Genomic DNA, 6,586 nt, shown 5'->3' on the forward strand with positions numbered 1-6,586 from the left:
AAGATTAGATTAAAAGAAAATTCTCTCAGAAAATATGAAGAAGAGATAGATTAGAAATTCTTTTTCTAGGCCAGTGGCCTGAAAATCTCTAAGGACACATTCATTGGTGAAACAATTAGTACTGCTGATAATTATTAAAACAGCAATAACGTTTAAAGTTTCTAGAAGGCATGTCCTCAAAGTGTGTAGCAAATGAAAGCACGTCCCTGAAGAAAACCTCAGTAAGAATAATCATTGTGTTTGGAATTTGAATCATAGCACACTCTTTCACCATGACTATTTCCCCAGCTATTTGTCATGGAAACTCCGTTATGATCATGTGTGGTCAGGAAGGCAGGACCTCCTCTCTGGTCAGCTCCCAGCTGAGGAATGTGTTAACTCAGTGGGTATCCTTTTTTGTATCTTCTACAACTCCAGGTTACAGACACTAATTTCTGTTAAATGTGCCTGAGATGGTAGTAATATCTTCTTTGATGCAGCCTCTACAGAAAGGGTAGAGGGCCCACCGTAGGCAAGGGATGTTGAGAGAAAAGGGGCCTGATGGTCCATGCTGTAACTCACTTACAGGGCAAATGGCCCATGTTAGGAAAAGAAGCTGAGGTGACAAGAGGCTAGTGTCCCCACCCAGTGCCCTGCTACTAAATCAGGAGTCCCATAGAGAGAAGGCCATTCCAAATCCAGAAGGAGACACAAGCCACACCCATAAAGGTAATTATGTAATCATGAACACCAGTGAAATACATTTCTGTTTAATTCTCTTAAGGGGTATTACAAAATAGAAAATAGTATGTTTCCATTTTGATTGTGAGACTTACAGCATATAGCATGTATTTGACAATAGTTCAAAGAAGGCAAAGCTGAACTGAAGTAAGGAAATGACATTGGATGGCAACTTGAATTCACTAGAGTGAGACATTTGTGAAAAAGGTTGATGTAACTTTTTTCCTCTCAAAGTGCATTAGAAAGAGGGGCAATTCTCTTGTTTTCTGGTTTACCACCTCTGAAAACCTGCTGGAGGATCACCTCTGTGTTGGTTCCAACTTAATGGCAAGGAGTTTTGGTGGTTTTGTTTGTTTTTAATATCTCATTTTTGGGTTTTATTTTATACCAGTTTACTTACAAAGATCATATACATTGTTTTATATAGCAGATCTTAAGAGTTTTGTTTTTTAATTGACATCTTAGAAAAGATTCTATATAAGAGCTCTGATCAAAGAAGGTCAAATATAGAAGGGAATTTAAAATTTTCATGGACTTTCGATTTTCTGGATCCATGGTAGTAAGATGAATCCATAAAACTATTGCCCTGAGATGATCCTCAAAGCAATTTAAAAAAAATATTATGGAGTCTTCTAAAACCACATGACAGGAGTTGTACAATTTGATGGGGGAAGTGAGGGAAATAGAAAGAATTTGTTCTTGAAAACAATGTATTCAAATTTTGTAAATAAACTAGTAGGGGGGAAAACACCCCAAAACGCTTGGCCATCCTGTCACCCTCACCATCTTAGACAGGTTCATCTTTGTTACAGCCTCTTGTTGAAGGTCCCCCCCCTCTCTGACACTGACTCTCAACTTTTCCAAGTATAGTAACTTTTTCCAAGGACTGCTGTCTCCTGACACCATGCCCAAGCACAGTATGTGAGAGGAAGTTTCCCCATCCTTGCGTCTAAGGAATGCTCACGTTACACCTCCTCGAAGACAAATTTGTTTGTGCTCTTGACAACACTCTCTGTCAACACTGTGATTCTTCTTCATCCTTCATTATTTATTGTCCAATTTTCACATGTCAAAATTTGAAAAACACAAATATATTGAATTACATAGTGGATTCCTAAATAACCAGTGAGTAAGTGAAGAAATCCTGTGGTATATTGGAAAATATTTTGAGAGAAATAAACTGAAGGTAGAACATTTAAAAAAATATGTAATACAGTTATGTTTAAAGGGAATATTACAACTATAATTATATGCATAATAAAACATAAAAGGTCTTGAATAAATTCTTCCACCTTGATGGGGGTTACATAAGGAAAGTCTTGGTTTTGTGTTTGGTCTGTGTTTGGCTTGGGTTATTGGTAATGCAATCAATATTGAGAGCTACATTCTTTGATGATGTTTGGTTTGTGTCAATGCTTTTTCCTCTACAAGGGACTCTTGCCCTAGTCGACAAGGACCCAAGAGTGGAGCATGGTCAACAGCGTTTGCTGGATGTGTCTTTTAAATTCCGTAGGGCCTTTGAGCCAAATTTATTAATATGAGAATGAACATTCTTTAAGTGGGACAGCTCGTGGTATTTGATGTACTGAAGAACTTGGAGTTGCTAATCATTGTGCCATGTTGTTGTGGTTGTTAAATGCCATCGAGTAGTAGGCAACTTGTAGTGACCCTGTGAACCAAAGACATGAACACTTAAATAACTTTCTTCGTTTCTCCAAGTTCATAGGGTTTCCAGAGGCAAGCTATTTCGGAAGTGGATGCCACTCCTGCTTTGAGCTTCTTTTAATCGGGAAGCTCCACCAAACACTGTCCACCATGGGTGACCAATATCGCATTTGGCACATCAGGGTCACAGTGTTCAGCATCACAGCAACCATGAGTTACCTCTGTACAGCAAATGGACAGAGCAGTGCTATCCCACTTAGAAGAATGTTTGACCAAAATCAATTAGAAGCAGGCCTGAGAGATGCAGAAGCTGTGTCAAATGCCATGATGGTTACCCATCATGGACACTGTTTGGAGGAGCTTCCAGATTGACTTGGGTTTGGAAGAAGGAATGGTACCCACTTCCTACGCCATATGCCTTTGGAAATTCTATAAACTCCATAAACAAAGACATTATTTAATTCTAGACTAGAGTGCAGATCTTTTGTTCATAGGGTCACTATGTATTCGACTTGACAACACTTAACCACTGCTGAGTTAGATTTGTTGTTGATTGCCTTCAAGTCGAGCGTGACTCATAGTGACCCTTATAAACAAAAGGCCTGACGCCCCTCTACAACTATCGACATTTATCAAAGTTCATAGAGTTTCCAGAGGCATATGGTTTAGGAAGTTGATGCCACTAGTGTTGCTATATTTGGGAGGAACATTTTTCCACTTTGTACATTACTGCTTGTCAATTTGCTGCACTGAGGTAACTCTGGGTTTCTGTGATGCTGAACCTGTGTCATTGGGATATCAAATACCAGAATGGTTTCCCAGTGTGGACAGTGTTTGGTGGAGCTCCCAGTTGTAGGACAGGTTTGGAAGCAGGAGTGGCATCCACGTCTTAAACCACATGCGTCTGGAAACTCTATGAACTTGGAGATACTTACAGAAAGGCATTACATTAGGTCTTTTGTTCATTGAGTCGTGCTCGACTTGACAGCAATCATCAACCACCACCACCATAAAACACTGCAAAAAGAACAAACTGGACCAAAAAAAAAATTAAAAATTTTAGATGTTTTTAGACATTTTAAAAGTTAATCAAATACAAAATAAGCAAATAGAAAAAAATAACCTTCCATTTTATCAAATTGAAAAGCTTTAAAGGACACCATTTAAAAAAGGGCAGTTCAAAGAATGGGAGAAAATATTTGTCTTTTGTGTGATGTAGAATGTATATCTTAAACATATAAAGTTATTGTTGTTGTGTCGTCGAATCACCTGCCACCCATAGTGACCACAGCTCTGAACTCTGCCTTGTCTGACACAACAAACCCCATTGCCCCAGTTACTGTATCAATCCATCTTATCCGGAATCTTCCTCTCTTGTGCTGTCCTGCCTCCACCCTTCCGAGCATGATGTCCTTCTCCAAGGACCAGTCTGTCCACATGCCTAACGTGTGTGAGATGGAGCTCTTCAATACAAAGGCATCAGTTCTTTATTCATCCTTACTCATTGTCTCACTTTAACATGAGTATGAAAGATATTGTGAAATGAAAAATGACAAATATCTCTAGTTGCAAAACACTACTTGTTATTATACTGATGTGTGGAACAGTGTATAATGTAGCCAAATTAAACATATGTAACCTCTACTAATAGAACTGGATTATAGCAAGTGACAGTTGACAAAAACATGGAAAGATAGTAAATCAACAATGGCAAACACATGATTCTCGATAACTGTTGGATCAAGATGTGAAAAAAATAAGTAATTTAAAAATTTTTATTATTATTATTATTAATTAGTTTGTGTATCGTCAAATAGGATCTGACTGGTATAGGAGGAGATTGTTCCTCCTTCTCCAACAGAGCATCTGGTGCATTCAAACTGCACGCATCTGGGACTACAGTGCAGTTTCTTGCCACTAGGCCACCAGGGCTCCCTAATAAGTAATATTTTAAGAATGCAAAAGGGTCAATGAAAAAGCTAAATACAGGACTTAAGTTCAATAGAGACACAAATTTTTTAATTGAGATGTTAATAAAGTTTATAAGAGAGATGTTAATAAAGTTTATAAGAGAAAGTTTATAAGAGAACTTGGATTTCCATAATTCATTGTTGCACATTTTCTCCCTGCCCCCCACCCCCAGTTCGCTTTTATATTTGGGAAAAAAAAATTCTTTCATTGTTATACAGACAAACACATACACCCTAGTTCACTTTACTCTGCATCTCTTATTCTGGACTCTTGTCATGCCAATAATAATCATATATTCCTTTTATACAGCTCTCTCCCTCATCTGTTTCCATGGCTTGTACATTATTTATCCCCTTTTTCCTTAATTTTCCTCCAACCTCTGTATCAGTCCTCTTTTATAACAGTGGCATTTTGTAGTATCTGTCTTTTTGTGGCTGAAATGTTTCACTCAGCATAATGTCCTCCAGGGTCACCCATTTTGTGTAATATTTCATGAGTTTCTGGTTTTTCAGTGCTGCATAATATTCTGTTGTGTGAATATACCACAGAGCTTCTCTATCCATTTGTTTGTTGATGGGCACTTAGGTTGTTTCCAACTCTTTGCTATTGTGAACAAAGCCACGATAAACATGAGTGTGCATATATCTGCTTGTGTGGTGGTTATGGTTTCTTTGGGGTATATTCCCAGCAGTGGAAATGCCGGGTCAAATGGTATTTCTGTTTGCAGCTTTTTGAGAAAGGGCCATACAGCCTTCCATAGTGGTTGTACCATTTTACACTCCCACCAACAGTGAATAAAGGTTTCACTTTCCCACAACCTCATAAGCATTTGTTATTTGCTGCTCTGTTGGATTTTGCTATTCTTACTTGAGTGAGATGGTATCTCATAGTTGTTACAAATTTTTATTTTAAATCACATATAGAATCCGCAGTCAAAACACATAGAGGCTGTAGTCAAGAAAGCAAACTGTACTGTATTTGGTGAATCTGCTGCCAGTAACCTTCTATTTGTTTTAACAGGTATTCCTGTTCTCAAATGTGTATGCATTCCTGATCTCTTTTGCTGTAACCCTTAAACCAAACAGTATGGTAGACGATGTCTTGTCTCACACAGGCAGCAACTACTCTCTGACATTCCTTCCTAGGAATTTTCCTATTATTTTCTGTCCTGTAAACACTGTATCTGGTGATCTTGTTGCAGTGACCCTGCTGTTTTTAGTGGGGGCCTGAAGAACAACCCAAACATGCTAGAATGAGGTGCGATTACAATTATTTTGTTCTTGTTATTATTATGTGCCATTGAGTCCAACCTGGCTCAGAGCTGACCCTCCAGTGGGATTTCAGAGACTGTATTATCTCAGGAGAAGATTGAATTTCCTGCCTTTGAACTCGCTTGTATTTTGTTGTTTGGGGCCGTCAAGTCATCTGCACTTGTATTTTAGAAGATATGAATAGAACTCTATTTCCAAACCAATTAACTAATGCAAAATTAAAGGAGGTACCAAACAGAAGAAAAAAGAAAAAAACCTTTTATTTCATTTAATTACTTGCAAAAAATTCTCTGGAATACAGACAGAAGGAAAGAAATCCAGGGCCTGCATTTTCTCGCTCAGGCCACACCTAGCGTCAGGTGAAAGTTGTAAAGGTTAAGTTCAGGGCCAAAGACTCCTCCCATCTCGTGGCTAGAAGGGGACAGTCTGACTGTGCAACAAAGCCCACGCAGAGAAGGCTACAAAAAGCCCAGTTGTAAGTGACTCTCAGCCGAGACCCACCTAGCGGCAGTCCATGAAGGCTTAGATGCCCACGAGCGCTGTGACCACCACTGGAGCCAGCAAACCTGGAGTCAAAACAGAGTAGACAGTGCAAGAGGGAAGGACACAGGAACCCACCTAAGGCGGTCCACAAAGGCTCAGTTGCCCACGAGTGCTGTGACCATCGCTGGAGCCGGCAAACCTGGGGTCAAAGCAGAACAGATACTGCAGAAGTGAAGGACACTGGAAAAGCCATTTGCCCAAGTGACCGACCCAAGGTGGGCTTCCCAGGAGGTGAGGCTCCCCAGCCACCAGACCTCCTTGTCTTTCCTGAGGAGAGAGAATGGCCAGGCTTCCTGGTGCCCGATGAAGACCTCCCAGTTCCCAGCCTCCTGACCAGCCAGCACCGACACTCATGCACAACCTCAGCTTTGTCTCCGTGGCAGGTAGGAGAACCATTGTTTTAAAATCATTTTTTT

Source organism: Elephantulus edwardii, unplaced genomic scaffold (genome assembly GCF_000299155.1).
Source record: "Elephantulus edwardii isolate Elephantulus edwardi_28Jun2011 unplaced genomic scaffold, EleEdw1.0 scaffold00011, whole genome shotgun sequence".
In the NCBI taxonomy this organism is placed as follows: domain Eukaryota; kingdom Metazoa; phylum Chordata; class Mammalia; order Macroscelidea; family Macroscelididae; genus Elephantulus; species Elephantulus edwardii.